Source organism: Marmota monax, unplaced genomic scaffold (assembly GCF_021218885.2).
Source record: "Marmota monax isolate L192 unplaced genomic scaffold, Marmota_monax_Labrador192_F-V1.1 WCK01_AAM20220418_F8-fsc00025, whole genome shotgun sequence".
Taxonomy (NCBI): Eukaryota; Metazoa; Chordata; class Mammalia; order Rodentia; family Sciuridae; genus Marmota; species Marmota monax.
In genome coordinates, this window is record NW_026691950.1 from 19,295,668 (window position 1) to 19,322,661 (window position 26,994).

Consider the following 26,994-nt stretch of genomic DNA (forward strand, 5'->3'; position numbering starts at 1 on the left):
ATACATTCCATGTTAAACCCAGAACCAAGAGGCATCCCTGTGTGGTTCCATAGAATGCCTTTCCAAATTCATCAACTCGTGCCTCATTTGATGAACTCTGTTGCTCAAGCCTGTAGTCTTATTGAATGTTTAATAACCTTATGCCAGCCAGTTCATATAACTTGGCAAGTGATTCTTAATCCATTTGCAGATAATTTTAAGAGTAGGATGGGCATGATTTTTAAAAGTAGGGTAGGGAAAGCAGGGGGTTTTGTGTCACTCTGTTAGAAGCACAGATAGTCCAAAAATAACAAAAGGATAAGTGACATAGAAAAGAGCTTTCCTTAGGAATAATAAATATGAGGGGAGATAGGGTCCATTCAGTCACTGTAGAGTAAGAACCATAATTACCATTCTGGTGAAGAAAAGATACCAACTGAGAAAAGGTTTCGTAGTTGTGAGGGATCTTCAACTCGTGCTCTATGAGATGATTTGTAAGTAGGTAAAGATGGTGAACTCATTGCCCTCCAGATTCTGAAAGCAGCCTCTAAAAAATGGTGGTATGATGCTCATTGCTAAAGAGAGTCACGGGGACACCATAAGGCAATGGCCATAACAGTGGCGCCTCATTGCCTCTCAATGGCCTTGCTCAAAAGGATGACACAAAAGCAAGAGACAGTGTACATCAACATATCATCAGTAAAAACAAAAGGTGTCACTGCAGTTATTAACAGGAAAAAAAGAGGAACAGTGAGAACATAAAAGACATCAGGTATGAGTGTGACATATGGAAGAGGTTTCAGCAGAGTAAAGTGTAGACAGAGAAATCCAAAGCAAACTGCAAGTTATCAGGGGCTAAGTTAGACATCATTTCAACCAAAGTTGGGAGAGGAACAAGGTGAGGTTCAAATGCCTTCCTGTAGATGGCTGTCAATCTGAGTTAAGGCACCTGGTTAGATGTCACTGCAGAGTGGGAAGTTGAAGCTCCAAACTTCACTTCTTGTGTTCCAGACACCAAAGGCAATGCAAGATAACTTTTTCTTAAAGTAATGTAAGGCTTAAATGAAGAGCATTCTCAAGAGAGTGGGTCAGCTGCCCGCAGTGAAAAAGGAAGGAAAAAGTGCTGTCTCCAAATTCACTGGTATTGTATGGTTCCCTGAGAACTGGGTCCACCTTCTCCACTCTTTGCCAATCATGTGTTGAACTCCTTCATGTCAGGGGGTAGAGGTTTTGACCTTAGTTGGTCCCCTCCAGAACTGTCAGAATGGCCATCATATTAAGTGGGAGGGGGATTCATTTACAAGTAAATACTATGTTAGTGTGATATTGGGGTCAATGACCAGACAGAAACTTTTTCTCCCGAAATTCTAAGAAAATTTCTCTACTGAAATTTATTGAGACTCCTATGGCCATAAATTCTAGCTTCACAGTGACCCCAACTGAACCTTCCAAGAGTTAGTAATAGCCCCATTAATCTTTCTTGGTGTATTTCTTAATTGACTCCCTTTGTTCTGATTATTCACATATCTGTTGTATTTCCTGCATTATCTGTTTACCCACTTGCCTTAAAAGTAATTTTAAGAAAACTTTAAGAGCAACATAAAGAAAACCCATTACATTTCCTGTTATTGGTTTGCATTTCAGTGCTAACTACTGTGATCTAACATGTCTCACCACCTGAGAGAAGTGACAATGGCCTTCTTTGGTTTGGCAGGTAGAGGTCAGAGGAGGGTCCCTTTGCCTTGGAGCTGGCAGGTTGCATGGCAGATGAACAAAATCACCCTGCCTTCCACAAAGACCATGAAGGAGAGCATAGAGAGGGTGGGGGGTCAGTCACAGAGCTACCTTTGGCAGGATGTCCCTCCTCACACTGTACAGCAGCCAGGCTTCCTTAAACTTAATGAAGCTCCTCACTGATCTTCAACAGCTCCATGGGCAGATTGGACACAAGTCCTCACAGAGAAGAAATTAAAGCAGAGCACAGCTGTGCAAGGTGCCCCAAGATAAGCACTAAGGGGGCTGGAATTCAGGTCCCACCACCCTCAGTCAGGGCTCCTATCTACTGGGTGGCAAAGAGTCAGGCACACGTGGGCACTTGCTTGGGCAGAAACCAAGTGGTGGCTTCACCAGACTGTGGTTCTGATGGAGTTGGTGTCTGGTGCAATACTTTTAATTCAACTGTTACCTCTGCTTATAATCAATAAAATTTTCCCTTTTTGACAATATTATGCGACAAAATTCTGATGTCTATTTCAGATTTAAAAAGTGTAATGATGTTATCAAATATTATTACTGTATAACATTTAAAACAACACAAAATGCAAGCATGGCTTTCAGATTTCTCACAAAACATATTTTCCCCCAGATTAAAATTTTTTATTCATTTCATTTGTATATCTTTATGGGTAAATCATGGCAATTCAATATAGGTGTACAAGTTTTATCATGTAAATTTGATGTTACTTCCAGGAAGTCCCTGTAGTGTAACCCGCCTTTAGTTTTTTTTTTTTTTTTTTTTTTTTTTGTGATGAATGACTTTTCATAGAATTCATACTGTGACACAGTCTGAGAGACTGTCTCTGTGTGCCCTTCAAGAATGGGGACATTCTAGCATTTCAAGCAGGCATTGATTTAGGATAGATAAGGCTGGACACCTGAGGAATTTGGAGGAAACAGATTTATTTAAGCTGCAGCAATCCAGAAGGGCTAAAGCCAAACAATCTCTGGACCTCAGGTCTGGAAATTCTCAGAGAATTCAGTTGGTGGTTGTACAATACAATGGTTAACATAACAGTTACATTTTGTTCCACGTTCTTTGGTTGGAAAGAGGTTTCAAATTTTTTTACTATGGAAACAGATCTTTTGCACATCAACACACATGATTGGAGACCTTTTTTTTTAAATTGTAGATGAGAATAATACATGTAATTTTTTTCTGTTTTTTGGTGGTGCCAAGAATCAAACCTCAGGTCTCACATATGCTAGGCAAGTGCTCTGTCACTGACCACAACCCCAGCCCTGCAGGCCTTTACAAGAAACCCGGCCTTCACAACAAAGAGGAGCGCAAAGCACAATAAGTTCTCTAGAAATCCTGCTCACTTCTTAAACAATTATCTCCTTGACTAGGAGAGAGGCTTATATCTTACAATGAAGATGGGGGTCTTCTGTGGGGTACATCATTACCCCCTTTGATGCTCACTATTTAATCCTCTAAGTCAAAAAGCATTATTATCTTCTTGGCTTTAAGCTTTATATAATGTCACATCATATTTTTTTTTAACAGCTGCTTCTATAGTAGACCCACTAGTTGTAATGTAAAGAGGAAGCAAACATGGAAGCAATGAACAAGTTCATAGCATAATCCCTGCTATGTCAATTAAGATTTGAATCCATCAAGAACAGGAAACCATCCACCAACTAGTGAGCTTGGATGCCAACCGTAATACCCTTTCAGGTTTGAACTGGTACATGTGGTAGTTTTCTGATAGTGTTAACTATGTGTTTGATTGTTATCAGTCCTAGAGTCAAGAGAAAAGAAAGGACTGTGTATATGAAAGAGGTAAGTGGTGGCAATGAGAGTATAAGAGCTGTCTTAGAGGGAGAAACAGTCCATTTTCCTGTTGGTGAGTTTATCTTACACCTTGTGTGGATCATCCAGCCCACAGTGGCTGAAGCAGGGCTGATGTTTCCTCTAGCTTTGGGCACATGCAGGCTAGTCAGCTTCCAGAATGACTTGAGAAGGGTTGGTGTCCTTCTGATCCTTGAGCTTGTCAGGTGTTTCCTTCTTCCTGATGCTCAGCTTAAAGGGTGCAAATTAAGGAGAGAAAGCTGCAAAAGAATGTACATAAGAATAAGAGATTTTATTTTCAAGAAATTCCAAAAGGAACAAAATATTACATAATGTATATTTCTGCATGTGTACATACATGTATTGACATATTTGGTGACACTCTAAAGAAGAGTAAGGGATTGTGGACAGTGCTCAGAGTGGGGCTGTGACAGAGGTGGGGGATATCCCAGGAGGCCTGAACTATGTAGATTTATCTCAATGTAACTTTAAACAAATTTGAAAACAACCTATAATTTCAGAAGCCTGACCCAACATTGGCTTATGATCTTCCATATATTATTATTTCATCTAAAAAATAAAAAATAAATTTTAACCCCCTGTCTCAAAGGTCAATTGCACTTCAAAGTGGGTTAACTTTAAGCTCAGAATATATTTCTGCGTGGAAATTATGTCATATGCCTACTTGGATCCCAAAGTTTAGGCAGTGCTCAGCAGCTTAATTTACCCTTGGCTTATCCTCCTCACCATCTTTACTTTACCAGATGCAAACCCAAGGTTGTATCCAGCTCTACCCATTCTGAAGTCTTTACCCCTCCTCACAATACCCCTTAGCCAGACAAAACTTGCTAACTTATATTTTTTCTTTCTTGATAATCTCTTGGAAGAAGCCAGAGTTAGGCTAAATTTGGTAGATCTAGGAGGGTATTTTCCAAATGGGTTGTTTTTCTCCAAGTTCAGGTATGGCCAGTCTGGCTGTCCCCAGCCTGCTGCAATGTGCTCAGGCCTCACACCACTGCCCAGAGACCCAGTGCCCATATGGCCCCATGTCCAGGACACAGAGTCCCCTCAGGGAGGAGTGGGGGATAGGGGAAGAAGACGTGGTGGGAAGTTTAGGAGAAAGGACCAGAAGGTGCTTCCAGGGCTGGACTCCCAGAGCATCCAGAGATCCCTCTCCAGCTTGCCCTAAAGGATCAGGTCCAGACCTGGTCAGCAGCTCCCAGGCTCTGACCCTGCTCTCTCAGCAGTGAGCTGGACCCACCTAGACCCACCCACTGCCTGCTGTGAGGACCTCAGCCTTTATTTAATGTGCTCACTAGTTTATTTGGATGAGTTCCCTGAGTTAGAGTCATAACTCCTCAAGGGTCCTGAGGAGTCGTGGTTGGTCCGGGGGTGGGGGGGGGGGTGGCGATAGGCAGGCAGCATGGTGAGGTGACTGTGATGGATAATGCCCAGTTTCCTAGCTCTTGTATATCTTGAGCAGACCAGAAGCCTTGGAGTCAATTCACTCCAATGGCACCATCATGAAATGGGGCATCTTGTGGCCATAGCAGCATCCAGCCACTTTTAGCATAGGGCATCAGGCATCAAAAGTCAGGACTGCAGTATTGGAATGGGGTGTGGGTGTCTGTGGATGTGTCAGCATGCAGCTGTGTACCTTGCTTCCTACTCATGCTGGCGGTGACTGTGGAAGGATCCAGAAAGAGTGGTTGTGAAAACAGAGGCATCCAGTCCTGAGGGTTGTCATCCTGCCATAGTGACAAGAGTCTGGCTGCAGTTGCAATAAAGTTGGCATCCAGTGCTGAGCATCACTGTCTGGTGTCCATGTTAAAGTCTGGTGACAGCAGGGTGGAGCTTCAAAGTCTGGCAGGGGTGAGAGCAACATGCACCTGCATCAGGGGTCCTCAGTATAGGGGTCGGATATCAGGCTTGGGGTGAAGTGCAGTGACGTTGGGTCCTTGGTGGGCAGCGTCAGAATCCAGCTGGAGTTTGAAAGTTCAATTGCTGCACGATGGTGGTGGCACCAGAAGAGCCCAGAAGCAGGGGCAGCAACAACAGGCAGTGTCCAGCAGTGAGCATCTCATTCCTGCAGCAGTAATTGGGGTCCGGCTGCAGGGTGGTGAATGTGGCATCCAGTGGCCATGTGGGGAATCTGGGTGGCTACAGCAAAGAGCTCCAGGCTGGCAGTGGTCGTGAGGGCATGGGATAGTGGGCATCAGAGTGAGAAGGTGACCAGTAGCTAAGATGGCCTCTGGAAGCTCCAGGCCCTGGTCTTTCTCCTGGTGGACTTGGCCTGCTCAGGAAGAAGCATATGGGAGACCACAGTACCCAGGCAGCAATCCAGGAACTTATCTGCCCTCAGCTGCCATGCCTCGCTCTGGCCATGAGCCCACTTGGTTCCTCTTCACCTCATGCCCTGGTACAGCTTCTACTGAGGAACTAGGCTGTCTGCCAGATTGAGGTGGCCTTAGGAGAGAACCCCACTGTCCCCAGCCACATCCTGCATGGACTGTGGGGACAGAGATCAGAGGTCCTAGGACATCTTCACCTCCAAAGCACATTTCTGTGGCTAAGGGCAGCAGAAGACCAAGACAGAGGGTCTGCACCCTTAGGCTCCCTCTGCCACCTGTGCCCTCCACTCTTGTCCTGCCCCAGGATGCCCTTGGAGGGTGAGGATTTTCTAGGCCCCCCCACCTCCCACCTCTGCACTCTGCTGCCACAGCCCAGGGGAGATGTGCCTGGGGAGGGTGGGTGTCCTCTCCAAAGGCTTCCCCAGCTGGAAGATGGCCTACTCACCCCTTAGAGGCTACAACCCTGGGAGGGACTCAAGGATCAGGCGAGCAGCTGCCTGGTGGACTCAAGGCCAATGCCAGGCATGGCTGGCCTGGTCAGTATAAGGACCTCAGCAGCTGTCTGGGTACCACCAGCTCCTATGTCCTGCTTCCTGAGCAGGCAGGTTCTACTAGAAGCAAGACCAGTCACCTGGGGGAGCCACTGCAGAGACCATCACAGCCTCCAGTTGCCCTCTGACTCTGAGGCCCACTGTCCCATGCTGTCACCATCACCGCTACCAGAGCTCCACACTGTGGCCACTGGAGTCCCCACATAGCCACCAGTAATGCTGCGGCCACCACCACTGCATTGGGAACAGACTCCCACCACCACCAGAGGATGAGGATGCTCCTGTCTGGATGCCTGGCTTGCTGCCACCACCTCCAGACTCCTCAGTTGCCTTTGCCACCGCTGCCATAACTGAACTCCAGAAACTGACATCCACAGAGGCCCAACACCAAGGCTTCACTGTCCTGGTTCCTGCTCGTGGCTGTCCTCCAAGCCTGAGGCCAAGTCTCCATCCTGCCACTGATACATCTGGACTCCCCAAACTGCCATGGGACTCCTGTTTGACATCCTCCTCACAGATGGATGCTCCTGCTACAGAATCCTGCACTGCTCCGGGTCACTGGGAAACTCCAATGTGGAACTCTGCTGTGGAATGCTAAGGCTGGCCTCTGTAGGCTCCAGTTCTGGATACCAGACTTATTTCAGAGCCACTGGACACTTCCACAGGTGCCACCTGCACCCCCAGGCTTGGGAAGGGTCCATCACATGCCCTTCCATGCCTGCTGCCTGTTTATTTCTGTCAAGGGATTAACTCACTGATCTCAAAACTGAATCATCTCACTGATAAACCTTGCATTGGCTCACCTGTGAGCTTCTGGGGACACCTACTACCTAACCCACAAAACATCTTCATCAAATAGGTTAGCAAGACCTCCTTGATGACTTGCAAGAGCTTCTGCATCAGTACTTGCTTCTTTGCCTTGCACTTTTATTTTATGGAGAGGAGCCTCTTGCCAAGAACATCATCAAACAAACTCTGGCAACTTCAAACTTCTTCTGCAGCTTTCTCAATTCTCTCGTCAGTAGAACAATGTAACGTGATGGCCTTATCTGGATTTGGCTTTGGCTGAATGGAACGTGGGTCGTTTCTTCTTTTCTCCACACTATGAAAAGTTTTTTTCCGAATGAGAAATAATGCTGTTATTTCCTTTTTGTCATTTACATATGCCCTGGAGCAGCCCTTTAATTTCCTTCATGAACATTTCCTTTGCATTCTCAGTGTGACAAAGTAGTGCAAGATGCACAGCTTTTTATGTGAAGTGCAAAGCATAAGACTCTTCCTTTTATTTAAATAGTACAGACCATTACTGATTTATTAATGGTTCTACTTCAATAGTGTGTCTTGGAGAATAAGAGGATGGTGAGCCATGATCTGTGGAGCAATAAGAATGCACATATTAAGGTTGTTATCTTATATGAACAGGATTTTTAGTGCCACGTGACAATTAAAATAGTTAATATCACAGATCACAGTATGAGTTATAATGGCCTGAAATCTTCAACACTCATTAGGCAGTCACCTCTGCTCCATTCACAGGGACCTCTATCTCACCTTCTCCAGGATGGCCTGTTTGTGTCCTCTCCCACAGCACCATGAGCTCTACGTGGGCTCCATCAGCAGCTACATAGTGCTGATGGTGGCACAGCCTGGTGAATGGATGAGCATTTTTAGGTCAACATAAAAGATTGTCACTAAAAATACTTACAATGCCATCCTAAAAATGAAAGAATTACCATCACAAAAAAAATAGACAATCTCAGAGGGAAGTGGAAGGAGAGCTGAGCTGGGGGGTCTGGCACTGGGTAATGCTCAGAAGGTCACATGTGGGTGGTGCCATAGAAAACATTAGAACTAGGGTGGAGAGCACACATTCCAGGAGAAGTGGAGGGCTGCTGGCCTAATACTTTCTTGGCTTCCTGCCTCTGTTGTTTTGGTGCCTGAAATTTAAGTTGCTGCCAGGAAAGGTGGCTCTCTTTCAAAGGATGGGATGGCAGCTTGGAGTACCATATGTAAATATATATATATATATATATATATATATATATATATATATATATATATCGTCATGAGGAGGATAATATTCAATGTACACTCACTTGCTTAGTTGTAGCTAAGGTGTCTCCTCTTCCTGAATGTTTACAGTGGCCACTCATGGCTCCATATCTTCCTGTGTGTTCAGTGCTGGTGTAGGGCCAACTTCGGTTTTCAGGGCTATTCCTCCTCCTTCACAGGGAATGTGATAATATGCTCCAAAAATATAAGCAGGTAAATTAGGCCATGGCTGCTGGAGGCAATTACATCACTTGGGGTGGTGCTGGACCTGCAGGAGAAAACACCCAACATGACTGGCATTCCTTGGGCCTTTCCCGATTCACACTAGAACCCTGCCTCTGAGAATAGCCCAGGCCCTCCCCAATAGGATATCTTCCCAGACTAGGTTCCATCAGCTGCAGGATGTCAGCCTTGTGTGTTTTGGGACCATATGGTGGATCCCAGGGTCACCAGCAGAGATTCCTCTGCACACACCTTCAGTCATCCACCTCAGGCCCCATCCCCATAATCAGAGAGCTCAGACTCACAGGATCTGTGTTCTCCAGCTGGGGAAGGACATGGAAGTTCCCCTCTGATTCAGGCATAATGAGTAACAGGAAGGCCCTGAGATATTTCAGGTTGTCCAAGTCTTCGGACCTCAAAAATATTCTGGATAGAGGCACAGCCACATTTCAATGATGGAGCAGAGGGTGCTATGGAGTGTGGAGTGAGACAGGGAGTCATGAGGGACTGGGTCTCACCTTTAGGTAGCACCTCCCAAGGCCCCTGCATCATGGGCTTCTCAATGAGTGCCCAAGCAGGCCCATGCACTACATCAAAAGGGCAACATTTGAGGCACATGTGTGGGTAAGTGGCTCCCCACACTTGCTGTCCAGTCTCTGTACAGAAAAGTATGGGCAACCCAGGCTGGAATTGGCTGTGTTGGGATGGGATCCTCACAGAGCCTGGTTCTGAGGCCCCAACCACTCCTCTGCTCCTTGGGTGTCCAGAATCCCATTGCAGCACACTATGTCCTCTCTACAGTATAAGCCCCAGAGTTGAGTCCTCTGATGGAAATCACACAGGGTGGAAATTGGGGTTTACCCAGCTATCTTTTACAACAGCCAATCAATTGGCCCCTCTTAAAACAGGAGCCCTCCCGACTGGCCCAAAGACCACTCACTTCTTTTTTTGTAGCCACTCCTCACAAACATCGGGCTGCAGGTTTCTATACCTAGAGAAGGTGAGGCAGCTGTCACCTCTAACATCCTGTGCCCCTCATCTGCCAAGATGGCTGGTGGGCTTGACTAACTTCCTGACAATCATGGAAGTTCTGGAGGGCTAGGAGGTTTGTCTGCATTGCTTCCTAAATGGTAGGCAAAGTGATGGCCAATAGTGATGTTACATATACATTTGAGCAATGACTGAGCCCAACCACCTAATGCCTAGCTACCTCAGGGCCAGGACCCATTCCTTTCTCCCCAAGGGTCCCTGTTCTGACTACATGCAGGTTTGGAACGCTCCCAGATGCAGTCCACAGACTCCTTCCCAAATGTGAAAATTGCTTATCCTGAAGCCTCAGAGTAGTGAGGCCTGAGATAGGGAACTTGCTCACAGAGAGGGGACGTGCCCACAGGGTAAGACCAGAGCTGCAGGCAGCATGTTACACAGAACCATGCCTGAGGCAGACACTCCTTGGGCTCATCCTACTCGGTTTTCTAAACATCCAGGCAGGGTTCTCCTCTGAAAACACTACTTTCTCCAGAGGGGACGGATTGCCCAGAAATCCCAGGACCAACTAGGACATGGCCATGTGCCAGGGCTTGGAGGTGATTGATACACACCTTTTACTACACAGCAGCTCCAGCACCTTCTGAGGATTAACCCGATTTGGGTAGGAATATAAAAATTCATGGCCATAGGAGGTGTTCCCCTTTGCAGGACAGGAACCAGGCCATTCCTTGGCTCCTGGAGGATGAGTGCTCTGAAGGTTTCCAGTAGACAGGACACATCCATTGATGAATCTTGGTCATCTTCTCCCTAGATTGTGGAATCAAATAGGGACACTACAACATGGAAAAGTAGCCTTATGCAAAATGACTCATTGCCATACACTCAGGTTAAATTGAAGGATTTATCTCTGTATTCTTGAGATATCACACACACACACACACACACACACACAACACACACATACACACACAAACCTGGTGAGGGTCTCTAGCAATCAAGGGGAAATTGAGTGGTGTCCTAGACTCTGGTCCCTTGTGGTTGCCTGTCATGTCTCAATTCTGCTCTCCTTGGGAAAAATTGCCAGAGTTCTAAGGACCCAGCAGTGACCCAGAACTCAAGAAAGGCCCCCCTATTCAGGACTTTTCTGAGGCTTGAGCATCCACAGATCAGGAACTCTTGGCACTGGGCTTGCTGTCTCAACACCAGTGAGCAGACTGGGACTGTATCTGATTGTTGGTGCCTAGCTACTAGGGTTGCAAGGTCTGTATGTTTTGTGACCAAAAAGTGAGGTCACTTCCTTGGGGACTCCTTACCTGAGTTCTATTCCCACATAAGATGCTTCCAAAGGCCCCCTGGGATCTGGGATGCTCCCATATTCTCATGACACAGGCACCAGTGAACACAGTTACACCAACACACCCTGGATCAGGTCCACAGATAAGCCAGGAATAGGCAGCTCCTCTGGTTTGGAACAGAATGTGGTCCAGACCCACGTCCTCCTTTAGGTTATGTGTGTGATCCTGAAGAAGTCATTGTGGCTTGAAAGACCTCCATGGCTCCCTAATGTGTCCATCAAGGATTATTAGACCACCTGCTTTTCAGGTGGTCATCAGGGGAATGAACCCATACATACATGTACTCCCTCAGATACCCTAATGCTAAAGTTATGAGTCAGTAATACACAAATCTACAGATGACACAGCATTGGAATTTGAGGGACAAAAAATGACATGCAACTCTACCATGACCTGAGTCCCACAGTGAGAGAGAGAAAGTCAACTCCTGCCTTGGCCATGGTCCCCTCTCTGCACCAGTGGAATGCTATAGTGGCTGATATTCAGAGATAGCCTCACCTTTGTCAGAGACCTGCCAATGGCTTCATGTGAGATTTAGAATTGTCCCAAGGTCTCTTCCCATTGTATTATGTGGGTTCATTACAGAGGATCCAAAAGACCATAGCATCCTGGTGCCCAAGGCCTGTAGCTCCCTTCCCTCCAAGTGGATCCACATCAGCATCTGGTTTCTAAGAAACAGAAATCAGCCAGGTCATGAAGACAACTTCTAAGTTCGAGTCAAGGGAAGTCTCATTTTTGTCTGGCTCCATAGCCCCACAGCTGGGGCACTGCTGGGATTCTAGAGCTCTGGGAGAAAAGTTTGTGTGGCAGCAACCAGAGAGACCCAGGGATCCCATGAAATGGCAAGGGGATGGTATTTCTGTGCTTCCCTTTCTGAGTGCCTCACAGAAGAGAAAATATGTGGGTTGTAAAATTCACTGATGAACAAAATATATCAAGAACCAACAATGTTGTGAAGTGGCCAAGATTTTGTCCAACAGCATGGTCCTAACCAGAGGAGTGGAGACTCTATCTTCATGACTTTAGGGAAAGGCTACATTGCTTCTTTCAGGGAAGCAGCAAGCCACTACCCTTTGTTTTGTGTGTCATTCAAGACAATTTCCTCCTATTCCTCCAAGTAAAATATTGAAACAAGGCCCCAGAAACATGAACAAAGAAGTATTTCAGGAGGCAATATTGACTCAATAGCTAAGGATACTGGAGCCGAGAGAAGGACAGACAATTCAGTTTTGAGGACTGGACAGGGAACAGGAGACCATTCCCTGCAGGGAACACTCACTAAACTAATCCATGACCACTGAGCACCCTGTGCTCACTCTTGTATAAAACTCAAGGAGCTGACACCTTTCCCCTCTCCTAAGGAACCTCAAGAATTAGCTAACTCTCCCAGGAGACTCAGGATCATCTTCCTTGTACACAGGGAGCTAAGTGGCTGCTCATTACTTTCCTACCAGAGGTGACAAGCACATGATGCTAAGTTCTTTTAAACTATACCAAACTTAAAAAATTGTTTATGCTCTCCCCAAAATAGCAGTAGAATCATCACTTCAAAGTACCATAAGAAAAACTAAATGGGAGAAGATTACTTAAGCAAAGAAATGATCAGGATTCAACTTCCAAAAGACCTAAATGCCCTTGCAGCTCCTGGTCCCTTTGCTGTGGCTTCCAATGGACAGCAGACTGCTTATGTGCTCATTTTGCCTTAGTGACACATGACCTAAGAGGAAAGGCTTTCTGTACACAACAGCTGCTTGACCCAAGCATCTGGATATACACAGCTGCAAATGTTGAAAGTAACACTAAATAATGTCTTTCAAGATAAATAGGTTCTCTCATCAACAATACTAAAATGAGATAAAATGCTACTAGGATACAAAAATGTAGACACTAAGCTGACCTAACACAATATTTATTAAGCATGTTACTTACTGACCCAAAAGTTATATCATAAAGCGTTTCTAAAAGACATCATTCTTATCCTTTCTTGAATTGCTTCTACTCATCTGAAAGATGCCACATCCTTAATTACTGGTTGATTTAGTGCCGTCACATTGGAATTTATTCCAATGTGAATTAAATGTCTTAAATTGAGAAGCCAAATCACAAATTTCCACCAAATCATTTATAAGAAGGTAAAATGGCCTTCTCCACCCAATTCTACACAATGTGGCTGAAAAATATCCCAACAAAGCCAGAAACACACTGAAAAGTTTCCATAAGAATTGTGGAATGATACGGCACCTTCAAAGAATTGAAGACAGTAGCTGCTGTCTATTAAGTGTCTGTACATTTGTTTTAGTAGCACCATCTACCACTGTGTTTCTGGCCCATGTTCAGGGACATGGTTTCTTCCACTCTTCATAGTAACTCAATGAGATGGGTACAACACCCCTGTATAGATGAGGAAACTGAGTCATGGACAAATTAAATGACTTGCCACAGAATACTCAGCATGAAGTGCCAGGGTGGGAATTCAAATCAGGGTGGGAATTCAAATCCAGGCTGTCCCACACCAAGTCTGGAACAGAGTGCACTTATTCACTCATTCAACAAACCCCTATGGGTGCCTCCTGGAAGTGAGTGCTTCCCATGTAAGCCCAAAGATTCATAGCACTATGCAATGTAGGTGTCTCTTTTAGCATTCCCAAGTTCCCAATGAGGCTGCTGACCTGGGGAGGCAAGGCCCATCAGGCCTGTGAGGAGACTTCACTTTGCATCAGTGAAGCCACACATAGCTACAGGTGGCTCTGTCCAGGTGGCCAACACACCTGCTTCCTCAGCTCACTGCCAGTAAACATCATGGTCATGGCCAAAGGTGGGTTCACGTCATTCTACAACTGTCCAAGCCCACAGAATATGCATCAGCAAGAGTAAAGATTAAGGTAAGCCCAAGAATCTAGGTGACAATGATGTGGGTTTCTGAACTGGAACAAATGTGCCTCTCTGGTGGCCAGTGATGGTGACAGAGGCTGAGGCTGTGCAGGGACGGGGGCATTCAGAATATCTTTGTCCTTCCTCTCAATTTTGAGCTTAAAAATGCTCTAAAAAGTTTTCAAGTAAAAAACAAGAAAAGAAAGAAGTGTGCTTTGTCACTCTGCACTGGGGCAGCTAAGGGCAGATGGCCAGAGCTCGGGGCAAACAGACCCAGCACCTCCTTTCCAACCTGCCTCTCTCCAAGCTCAGCACAGCATGGCCTTCAAGGGACTTTTTAGGTCTTTACAGAGAAGGTGTCTGATGGTCACAGATCAGAAGTCCTGCCTGCAACCTCCTCAGGAGGAGGCCATGGGGGAAGACTCAGATTTAGGGTGGCCCACCTCTCCCTCTCTGTCCCTGTGCTGTCCCTACTTATCTCCATGTCACCCCTGCCCCCTCAGAGGCTGCCAGCTGCTTGCTGCCTGAGCACCTTTGTGCTGCTCTTCCCACTTCTTGGCCCAGCAGCTCCTGTCCATCAATAAGCTCTCAGCTCCCACTACACCTCCTCTGAGAAGCCCATTCTGACTACCACCCAGGAACACCCTGACCCTCTCTCCCCTCTGAATTCTGAATTCAACCTATTTCTTCATCAGTTTGCTTGTTCTTTCTCGGGCCCTCCTTCTGGACCATGGACTCCAGGAGGGTAGGGGCCTTCCTTGAGCTCACTGTGGTCTCCCCAGCTCCCCCAGGACTGGAGAGGAGGGCTTGGAAGCTGTGGAAAAGGCACAGGGTGAGGATATAATGAGAAGTGTGCAGGCTGCCACCTGGGGGAGGGCCCGCACCAGACCCTGCCATCCTGGCCCCCTGATCTTGGCCTGTCAGCCTCCAGATCTGTGAGAAATCAGTTTCTGTTGTTTCAAAGCCACACTTGATGGGTCTTAGGTACACCTGCCTTCACTGATTCAGACCTGGGCAACGTGGGCCAGATTTGGGTAATGCATTCTGGACACTTGGAGGTACCCAGGCAAGCTGGGGATGCTGTCTCCATGCAGCAAGTAGGTGTCTGTGTGCACAATATCATGGTCTGCTCACCTGATCCAGTGGACACCTGGCAAACCGTAAGCCTGCAGGCAGCACTTAGGACCAAAGACAGGCACAGGGGCAAACTCAGCCACCTCTACTGCAAGAGGCTATGCTCCAAACGTAGCTGATCTCACCCCTTCAGTGCGCACATCTGTGGCTTGCCTGCTTGGCTTTCACCTCCTTGCCTCATCATTTAACCTTGAATATTTTTGGCGACAATTTCTTTCTCTTATATGGTGACTCAGCCCCTCGAGGCTTGATCACTGAGATCAATCCATTCCACCATGATGGGCACAAAGAAGCAGTGACGCAGGCTGGACCAGCCACACCAATCCCATTACTTTCATTATCATCATTAGGCATGGGACACTGTCTTTTCCTTCAATGCCAAACTAGCAGACTGTGCCCCGAAAGCTGCTTGGCAATATGCCACCACCCCACTGAGAGAGGGTGAGCAGGAGAAAGCAGTGCAGGGAGATGGAGAGAGGCAGTATCCTGAGGACATCACTGCAACCTCTGGATAAAGCTGTGCCTGAATCTGTGTTCACCACATACTTCCCACACACGTGAACCAAAGCAATCCACTTTACAGCCTTCTTTTTCTCCTGTAAAGTTATGTTTCTTTACTTATTGTTCTGGCTAATTTTGTTAGGGTTTATCCAATTTGAAAGATGGACCCACTTTGCTGCTTCACAGCTGTGTGGCCTTGGCTCAGTCATTAAACCCTCAGAGCTTCAACATCCTTGCTAGTAAAGAGGAGTTGCTACCTCCACCTTCAAAAGAGGAAGTCAGCCTTGTAAATTATATGAGACAAGGCAAAGCACTTAGGATTGAGGTTTGATGAATGGAAGATTCTATAATTCTAATCTACTAATTAAGCATAATGTACTGAAGAATAACTACAGGGAATGCTTTCAAAGACCAAAGAATCACTGAGTGTCTGACTCCTAGGGCCTCAGCTATCTGATTTTTCATTGTGGCCTCAGTGTGGAAGCAACTTTTGCATCCCTAAGAACACCCACAATCTGAGCTCCTAAAACATCAGCACAGAAAAAGCATAAAAATATGGATATTCTATCTTCTCATATCACTAAAAGAAAAACACAGTGACCCATCTGAATTTAGAACTCGGAAACCCCTCACCCAAGGGCTCAGGACAACATCATGGCAGGGCCAGAGGCTCCCTCCAAAGGGCTTATCTCTTTGGACATCAAGAAATACCCCTTGTATTCAACATATAGCACAGCTCTGGGGCCTGCAGCACCCCTACCCAGGGCTTATCCAGATGATCAAGCTCATGCTCTGAGAGCATCTGCCAAGTCATCTGTGAGCAGAGGGAAGAAACTGACCCACTACAGCTGAGTCCATCTTGCTCCCACTGGAATGAGCCAAGCACACCTTCCTGCATACAGATGGTGCCACTAGGACAGGTCAGCAACACTGCTGCATAAGGGGAAAGAGACTGTCATCACAGAGGTTCAGGAGCTACTAAGTGGGCAGGACCACACTTTGAACCCAGGACTGTCTGATTCCGAAGTCTGGACCTTTGCCAACTCCCAGCATAGGTAACAACCACCTATGGGCTGTTGGTTCCAGCTGCAGATCAATGGAAAGCAGGGTTTGCAGCCAGACCCCTGGGTGAACCACTCACCATATCTGGGACCTTAGGCAACTTACCTGCCATCTCCTTGTCCCATTTTCCTAATGCACAAGTGAAGGTGTGTTGTTCACTGCACAGAGCATGGAGGTAGTTAAATTAGATTGTCTATAGAACAGGCTCAGTATCGTATGGTGATTTTTGTTTTGCTTATTTGTTTTTATGCCTTTATTTACTAAGGATGTCTTTAACTGAGCCCTGGGCTTCCTGGCAGGGAGCAAGCCTTATCAGCTACTGTTTTATTATATCTGTAGCCTTGGCAAATTCCAGGGAGGGCCTGGTCACAGAGGGTGGTGCCAGGCATTGGCTAGACCCTAGGGCTCACCAGAAGTGGTGGTCAGCTCTAGAACCTCTTCTGCTTAGAAAGCAGGAACAGGGGGATGTGAGAGGGACTCTCTAGGGGTCACATAGGTTTTAGGGACTGAGGCCTAGGAACAAGGACTCAGGCCAAGTCCTCTTCCATCAGGTGTCGGCAGCCTTAGCAATTGCAGGACCATTGGGGTAACAAAAGTGCCCTTTCCTACTTGTTAACCCATGACATAATGCTCTCCCCAACTACTACAGCACCCCATGAGGCTTTGGCAGGGAGACCCAACAGGATGGCACAGGAGACACAAGCAAACAAGAAAGTCAGGCCCCTCCTGCCACCCTCACTTCTGAGAACCAGGGAGATCAAGGCTACCAGACACTCGTCAATATCCTAAGAACCCAGGAGCTGCACTGCCAGAGGCCTGAAACAGCCTCAAAACACATCCGGTGGCGGGGGACTGCATTATTCATGAGAAGTTCTGCCCCATGAGCCCACACACAGGCTCAACTGAGTGAATCCTACAGGACTCACGGGACCCAGAAATGTCCTTCTTGGAAGTTCTGCACCCATTCAATGGACAAGAATTCTGCAGCACCTCCTCTGCATGCTGGAAAGTGGAGGCTGGGCCTGGGATTCCCAGCCCAGAGTAAAATTTCTACAAAGAACAGGCAGAAGTTTCCTCTCTGGCCTGACACCCTGGGGACCGTGCTTGCTCCCCACTTGTCCCTGATACTTGCATGTTTCTCCTCTGGTCCAAACTCCCCCAGGGCTCTCATGTTATCCAGAGTGAGGACCAAAGACTTCAGCAGCCAAGAGGCTCGGCATGGTGGGCCCTGTTCTTTCTTTGACCTCATCGTCACTCTCCTTCACTCTGCTCTGGTTACATTGGCCACCTTGCTACTCTGTCTTTTCAACTCAAGGTCTTTGCAGGTGTTGATATTCTTCCAGGAACACACTTCCTGCTGAAATGTATGTCCTCCCTTCCAATGCTCTGCTCAAACGTTATCCCCTCAGAGAGGCCAAGCTGACCACCACCACTGGTGAGCCCTTTCCCTCTCTCTCTGACCTTGATTTCTGCCATGGAACTTATTTATCTACCTGTCCTCAGACTGGGTTGTACTTTCAATGAAAACATGTGAGTAAGTGCTCAATCTGCATCTGCATGGGAAGGAGCTCCTCAGTGATGCTTAGTGCATCCATCACATGATGCCAACCCTAAAGCGCACACACACACACACACACACACACACACACACACACACACCAGGATGGCCCAAAATGTCTACACCATGCAAGATCTCTGGCTGACAGCTCACAAGATGCAAACATGACTGCAAAGGGGTGCCAGGCTGAACGATGGTGGGGGATGACTAGAGAAGGGCAAGTCACACACACACAAAAATATTAGCCTTATTTATTCATATATACTCATGCATTACACAAACACAGATTCACAAAAACAGTTCACACAGATTCACATACAATGCCTGGAAATGCACTTGGACATCTGCAGACAGATGCACATACATTCTCATACACACACACTCCAGCCACAACTCCACACACATGCACACACACATGCACACACACACACACAGCCATGTGTGCACCCACGCACACTCAGTCCAGCCATGAAGATGCCATCCTTAGCCCCCAGCATTGTAAATGTTCCCCACCTCTACAGGGACCTCACAGGTGACTGGCTATAAATCCAGAGGCTGGACTAATCTCCAGGGTGGCCCAAGGGACAGTAAAAGGGCAGCAGGACAGCAGGAGTCTGTCTGTCATTCTCCTGTGTAAGGTGGTTAGGATGAGGGGACCCTGACTGCCAAAGAAGCAGTTCACAGATCCTGACCTGTGACCCCCAAGAAGTGGCCTCTGTCTCCTGGTGGTGGCTCTGGGGTCTAGGAATATGTGGGTGCAGGAGAGAGTCTTTTTTTTCCCTAAACTGAACCTCTCTCCTTTGCTGAAGGCTGGGCCCTCCTTGGCAAACTCACTCAACATCAACCTCCCCAAACAGGCCTACCTGTCCCCAAGAGCATGTCTCTCTTTTTAGCCCTCTTCACTGAGCCCCACACAGCTGTTCCTGCAGAAGATGGAGTCCCACCAGACACCTCAAGGTATGCCCCCACCCTGGAGGATCCTCACACTGCATCCACCCCTGCCACCCCCAGAACCTTAAACTCATGGGTCACACCTCCAGCCCTCCATCCTGGGTGAGCCTGCCTATAGTGTGACACTGCCTGTCACCAGGGAGCACCCCTCCAGGAGCCATTGCCCCCGACCCAAGTTGGCTCTGCTTTCCCAGATGTGCATCCTGCACCTACCTTTTTCTTCAAGGTCTGCAGCATCTTCAGTAGTCTGCAGCATCTTCTGCCTTGTGCCAGGTCTTCACCCCTGGGGGACAAGCAGGTGGGCATGGGTGAGCACATGTAGGGGCAGCCAGGCATGTCCTTCCCTCAGCCCACCTGAAACTTCCTTACCTGTGGGAGCAGCTTCCATGGCTCTCACAGCTTCCTCTGAACAGAAAGGCATGGGGGACCCTTGGGAATATGCGCCCGGTAAAGGCAGTGTGGTTGTTGTGTTACCACTCAGGTGGGCATGGGTAGAGCCAGGGACTGCCAAGTTCTGAACTCAGAGTCAGTACCTCCCACTACAGTTGGACCATTCACTAGGAGGGCACCATCACCTAAGATCAGCTTGGAAAGGGTTGGAAAATTTTCCTGGAGACCAAAGCCTTCCTCAGGATCTGAGAATCCCCTCACCTGATCCAGGCTGCCCTCACATGGACTCATACCAGCATCACAGAGCAATGGTGCAGTAGCTTAACCACAAGAGGCCTCTGCTTCCTGCAGTGTCACTTCAGCGCCCTCTACTGAGGAAGCCCCCATCATGCACCGTGTAAATGGGAAATGGTGTAAAAGCCAGGCTATGGTGGAGGAGCAAACACTGAAGGAAGGAAGGAAATAAGATCAGAGCCAACATTAATGCACTTGGGAATAAAAAAATAACAACATTAAGGACCAATGAAACAGTGTTTCTTTGAAAACGTAAACAAGATGGATAATGCTAACATAACCAAGAGAAAAGGAGAGAAAATCCAAGTTTATAAAATTAGAGATTAAAAAGGTGAAATCACCATAGATACCACAGAAATCCAGCAGATCATTAGAGACTACTTTGAAACTGGTACGCCAATACATTGGAAAACCTAGAATAAATGAATACATATCTAGATAAATAGGATCTACCAAAACTGAATCAAGAGCAAAAGAAAACCCAAACAGACCAATGAGTTGTAATGAGATGGAAGGCTTTTAATTATTGTCTCTAGCAAAGAAAAACCCAGGGCTGGATGGACTCCCAGCTGAGGTGTACCAAAAACCTTTAAAGGAGAACTGATGCCAAAACACCTCAAATTACTCCATGAAATACAAAGGGATGAACACGTTCCAAATTTATAAAGCCACCATTGCACACATACCAAAGCCAGATGAGGACACATCTAGAAAAAAACCTACACACCAACATCCACAAATAACTTAGATGCACAAATATGGGATGTATGCTTCCTCTGATATGCAAAAAAAAAAAAAAAAAGAACAAAAAGGAAAAGAAATGTGGGAATGACGAGTGGAGAAAAGGGACCAAGGGGTAGCGGTTGGAGGTAGGGGGAGCTAAGACATACTGCAGCAGTAAAAATCTGGGGAAATGATAAAGATTTCCAGGAAATCTCATTTTGATCCAAACCCCCAACAATTGAGACAACCAGTCATTAAGGGAATGGAACAGCTCTCAAAAACTGTTCCATATCACATTTCACATGAAACCACTGTTTTTTGTTTGTTGGTTTCATTGTTTTTTTGTTTGTTTGTTTGGTGAGGTGGGCTTGTCAATCAGCCTACCCTTTAAAATAGAAGAATTGCCACAAGGTATTTGTATGATGAACTAGGAGGAAGCCCTAGACGGAACTCCAACACTAGTCTTTACAAGGATCAGCCTTCTGGGCCAGGCAACATGGCTCTCAGTAAGTTAAGTGTCCTGGTAGAAATGTGAAGAGATGGAAGTCAAGCTAAAGGAGAGCTGGAATCCTAGAGGTGATGACCCAACCAAGGCCTGCTCCTTGGCACTGCATTCCCCGCACCCCCACTTTTGGTAGTAGTATTATTTTTCCCACATGGAATTTATAAAATAGGTGCAGAATAATCCTCTTAGTGTATTCTGTGGTGACTGAGGAGCAAGGACAGTTATTTAGAAAGCCAGCTTATGTATCCCATTGTGCAACACGTCACCACTCTTCTGAATGTTGTTGTAGTCTGTTTCTCCTTTTTACAGGAGGCTTTTTAGCCATGATTGGCAGAGGTGGGTCCAGGAGGCTGTCCTTACTGCTCATCAGTTGCTTAATGGACTTTGAGATCAGGCTCATTTTTTTCATGTATTTTGTCTTTCAGTTCACTTATAGTCATTGAAGGGACTGTGGCAAGAAGTCATTAAGGATGCAGCATCTTTCTGATGGACACGAGCAGATTATTGAAGAGTAAGAGAACTGTGTTGTAGAAATTCTTTAGCATGCATGTTTTGGGTCAATGATTTTGCTAATGTAACATGCATAGGGTTCTAATGATCATGAAGATTTTCTACTTTGTTTTCCACATTGAAATATGGCCAGTTTATTCACTACTGTTCTTATACTCTGGTAGTTTCAGTGTAGTTTTAACATTTGCTGAGAAGACAACCAATTTATCTTAAGAGATGGCCCTTCATGTTGCTTCCCCAAGTCTCCTACACTTTCTTTATTCCTACTTCATCTTCTTCCTCTGTTTCTGCTCTCTTTGGCATTTAAGTGAACTGTGTTGGAGCTCACTGGTTCTTCCCTCTGGGTGATCAATTCTGCTAGGAGGCTCTGTATGTTTTGGAGCTCATTCACTGTAATTCTCAGGGGCAGAATTCTGGAGTGATTTTGGAAACTTAGTGCAATCTCTTGCTCACCTGCTCTGGCAGGTTTCTGTATTGCTTCTCTGTATTCTCAGAGTTTGTTCAGTTCACTTCAAATGACTCTTTTGAATCCTTGGCCACTGCCCAGTCTATGCAGAAGCCCATGTATGGAAGGCCCTCTCCTGTGAGGACATTTTTAACAACTAACCTTCATGTTTGTATTCTCACTAGAGTTTGCCCTGTCCCCTTTCCATCCCTCATCAGTTCTTGCACGCTGTCTTTCACTTTGCAACCAGGCACATATTGATCTTAGTGATTTTAAAGTCCTAGCCTTACCATTGCAATATTTCTGCCAAATCAGAACCTGGCTCCCAGGCTTGCTCTATCCACACTGCACATTCTCTCTGTTCATATCACATGTGCCCTATGTGTCCTTTAGAGCCCTAGCATATTAACCACACTTGTTTCTCTTTCTCAGTTGTCCAAGGCTCTCTTCACTGCATGTTTCAGGATGGTTCTACTGCTGCCTCTGTCTCTTCAAATGATGCCTTTTGTTAGTGCACTTTTCACATTTAGTCCTGCTGTGGACATGATGTACTGGCGAAAAGGAACAGAGGCTTGTAGGCCTCTAGATCTAGTTTATATTTTATTGGCTCAGAGTTGTGGTGTGATGATGAGCTGTATTTTTTAAGGGCTTGTGACTTTGGTTTTCCTAAGGATATCTTCATAAGGTCTGAGTCTTACAATTCCGTCTTGTGAAAACTGCCATTAGTATATGGAGGTCCTAGAGTTGCAGGGTGAGGTATGGAGGGAGGAAGCCTTCATTAATCCTGAGACCAGTCAGTAATTGAGCCTGAGACCCTGGGCTGTGACTTTCTCAAGTCCTTCTCATTCCTCCTCTTCAGATGTGACTGGAAGTGCAGAGGAAACTGGAGGAAGTTATTTCCATTCTCCCCAATAAAAGGCCAGATGGGACTACATTTGGAGCCTTCCCTTCCCACATGCCAGGGAACCCAGGCTGGTTAGGCTCTGCTCAGATGGTTTCTTCATAGGGAATATGTTGTATTCATGAAAGGAGGATGGATCCAGGTGGACCTAGAAGCCAATGCCTCAGTTTCCTCTATCCCCACTGGAAACATGAGGGAAACTTTGTCTGACCTTTCTCCTGAGCAGCTGGTGTGCTAACTGGAGGGAGATGTGTGGAGGTGTGAGGAGCTCCAGGAGATTGGTTCTTCCCATGAGGACTCTTAGTTATATAGAGGGACAACCCTGCACCTCCAGCCAGTCAGCAGTGACGGTGTCAGCTTTCCTACCCAGCTACAGTCTCCAGAAGAGGCCCCTGCTCAGTTTAGCTGATGGTATGAATTTCCAATGACCCAATTTCAGGAGCAGTGGTTGGCCCTTGGACCTCCATCTACTCTGGGGGCTGAGAGCTATAGTCATTTTCTGTTTAGACTTCCCTGGGAGGGCTGTGAGCATGGGGATGATGACCACAGAGCTCCACATGCATTGGTCCACATATTGAAAACCTCTCAATATTTCCTTAACACTAACATCGGATTAAGTTTTTTTTTTGTTCACACAGAAAACACTCTACTACCATCCCAATTCCAGAAAGTGGGAAGATGTACTCAGGAAGCACTCCTGCTTTGTCAAAGAAGAATGACACAAATGCCTCAAGAATATGTTACACCCTTGAATTAATTTTTCCCTAGGTTCAAAACAAAAGTGAGTTTTCTTTTCTTGTTCTTCCTGGCCCAGGTGTTCTGATGCCATGCCTGCACTCTCTGTGGAAGATGTTCCTGATGGTGATTGGCCCAAGACTCACAAACTACACAAAGAATCAAAAAGAAGAGGCCACCTCGGAAAGGGAAAAATATGAGCAGTGGGGCCCCTGGTGGATGTGACTGATGATGCAGACCCTTCAAAACCAATTAAGTGTGTGACAGGTGGCAGGTCGTACAGCAAGTGTGAGTCTTCCCTTTACACTTCCAGTTGGGGCACTAGATCAGGGGCCAGCATCCCTTCAACTCAAGAAACATTCTGAGTAGGCCAGAAAAGGAGATTCTTCATTTCCCAAGAATGTATCTATAGGCCAAGGCACATGGTCTCCTTCAGCGTGATGGTTGCATTCTACAACTTTTGGGGAGCCCAATCTACTCGGTGGGGAGTTCCACAAAATGCATGTAGTGCACAGTACATGAGGTGGATCTCTCACCCATTCAGCTTCTCCTGCCAGTAGCCATCTGGCTCCATCACCTACTCCATGGCTTTTGTCTGGAGTGGTGTCAAATCCTTCTCTTTCTAGAAGAGACAGGTTTTCACTTCTCAGCCTTGATTTTGAACATCTCAGGACTCTCCTGGTTAGAAGGGGGAAGGAGGCATTTTGGGTTGAGCATGGCAGCTATCCCCCTTGATCTGAGCCAGTTAGGGACCTGCTGCCATGTACTTTGATTGGCCGCCTGAATTTTCCAAATTCCTTAGTCAGTGTCCAGCAGAGGGAGCTCTCCACAGTCTCAACCATCCACCTGATGATGGAGATCAAAAACAGAGAGCCCAATTTGTAACCAGGTGGAAAGGACTCTGACCTGGTTTTAGGGAGGGACAGAGAAGGTCAAGAGGAACAATCATTGAACACATGAAAGCTTGATATATTCCATCTAGGGTTGTCTCCTGAACAGACATGTGAGATTTATAGAGTGGTGGTCCACTAACCAGGGACTGTGGGTTCCCAGGATGAGAAGGGCAAATCATCTTCTGGTGGTGTCTTTCCTCCTCAGATGTGGTGAATGAGAGTTAGAAATGTCTGAGCGATGAGGAGTACTTCATGAGGGCCTGTCCACTTATCCATGAATTGCGCTTTGGATCTCTGTTTTTTCTGTCATAAGCAGGATTGCGTCTGCTGCCTGGAAAGTATGGCAATGGCACTGAGGAGAGGGTGTTGTCCTAGAAGAAGGAAATTCCTGCGTGGAGGTCAGAATTAGTTTCAGCAGCTGTACAGAATATTGGGTGCTGCCTTCACATTTTCAAGGTGGAGAATTCATTCTTCTTAGTGAGGTCTGAAAGGATCTTCCCTGTGTGATCTCATAAGGGTTCAACTGCAGCCCCATTCTGGGGACAGGCAGGATGTGGGGATGGGCAGTAGGTAATAGCACTTCCCACATCAGTCTAGTTTCCTGACATAATTAGTCTACAGTTATTTTGTAACACATACCATGGAGTTGAGTGGGTTCTTTGCCTTGTTAATCCATTAAAAGAATTTCAGACACAAATAGTGGAAGGGTGAGGGCAAAGTGTCAGAAATTACAAAAACAATATAAAAAAAGCGGAACTCCTGCATGGGTGGGGTCCCAAGAGAGGATTGCCAGTGAGTGGCAGTTGTCTCAGGTTTTATAAGGATCTAAGGGTTAAGAAAATCAGCCCCCAGCCCACTCCTGGGTAAGGCATTCAGTGACAATGTGCTCTTCACGTGCCCTTTCTTCCATTCAGGTTAAGGTCACTGTGTTGAAGTTTGTCCCTTTTCAGAAAGGTCTGGGCTCTGGATAACAGATGTCTCGCCCTTTGTTTGATGCTCAGCCTTGCATCTGTGGTCTTTGTATTCTGTTCCACTGTGGTCTTTCTGTTAGGAGAAACCTGACCTTGGTGAGCCCAAGTCTCCCATCTGCCTACCCAGCTCTTTCCCTACCTCCATTTTAGAGTGTGTGTCATTTTTTGTGTTCCATGTTGATTGAGGTCTCCAGGCATCACACAGTCTCCAAAGTTCTCAAGATTTATTCACCCGGTGAATAAATCTTATTTGGAGACAAAGGTGAGAACATTGTTACATTGAAAGAAGTCACCTATACTCTACCTGGAGAAGCTGTTTCCCAATAGTCGCCCACAAGGTGCTTCTGAGCTCCTTTTCATTCAATTTTCTACCAGTGTTGGATATTTAGGTGTAGTTCTTTGCCAATCCTAAAAACAATATGGCCCTCAAATTGTGCCCACTATTTTTGGCAGTTTTTTTCATTTTCAGTCTTTTTTGGGCACAGAATTGGCATCTTGAGTCACCTCTTTTATTTTCTGTCATAAGCATTCCAATTTCACAGAGGAGTGGTCTGGATAATTGCTTACACATATATGGCCCAAAATGAGATTTTAAGGGACAAAACAAATGGCATCAGAGCTCAAGGAAACATCATCTGGTGGTGGGCCCTTCCCTACCAACTGCAGGAGGAAGTAGAGAGGCATGACCCATAGACCCTTCTGTCTGCATCACACCACAGGAATACCAGAGGCTCCCCACCCCCTCGACAAGCAGAGAATTCCACTCCTTCACACTGTGGAACTTGAGGCCCAGGGTCAGGTCTCAGTAGTCACAGCTAGAGATGCAACAGTGAAAAGGGGCAATGGAATGCATCTGGAGTGAAACTCAACACCACACACCAAACCATCCCTAGCCCACTGCACCAGGAGAAGGCAGTTGATAATAATGGATCCAAAACAAGTGTGAGACACAACTGGACAGTGCCTGCCTTTAATCCCAGCAGATAGGAGACTGAGGTAGGAGGATTGAAATTTCAAAGCCAGCTTCTGTAACACAGTGGTGCCCTATGCAAGTTAATGATAGCTTCTCTACAAATGGAAATTTTAAAAAAAGGGCTGAAGATGTGGCTGGCTCAGTGTTTAAGCTCCTCTGTGTTCCAACCCAGATTAAAAAAAAAGCAGAGACATATCCAGCCCATTGGCAGTACAAGTGTCAACACAAATAAGAGAAATTTCACAATACAAGACAACCTGACGCCACCTATGTTCTATAATTTTCTTGGCACTGATGCAAAATATTTGAACATGCCAGACAAACTATGCAAAACATTAATCTTTTAAAAATATCAATGGAATTTGAGAGAATGCAACTGAAAGAATGAAAGGAATTAAGACAGAACATAAACCCAGAGAGAGAGAGTGTTTGAAAAAGAACCAGACTTAAACAATGAGTCACAATGGCCCACAGAAGGAACTTTTGATTTGAAACCCTCACTGAATTGG

At 46.3% G+C, this 26,994-nt stretch overlaps 1 long non-coding RNA gene across 2 annotated transcripts; it reads right to left on the minus strand.

The window, feature by feature from the left end:
* Positions 1-2,721: 2,721 nt before the first annotated feature.
* LOC131423264 (uncharacterized) lies at positions 2,722-25,668 on the minus strand. Of its 2 annotated transcripts, XR_009224596.1 has the most exons (6): positions 19,515-25,668; positions 19,359-19,428; positions 10,325-10,520; positions 8,546-8,769; positions 5,205-7,820; positions 2,722-3,807 (listed from the first exon to the last, which is right to left on the minus strand). It is a non-coding gene; the product is annotated as an uncharacterized LOC131423264 (long non-coding RNA). The 2 variants fall into 2 exon arrangements; XR_009224591.1 differs by having other exon boundaries at positions 19,359-25,667.
* Positions 25,669-26,994: the final 1,326 nt, after the last annotated feature.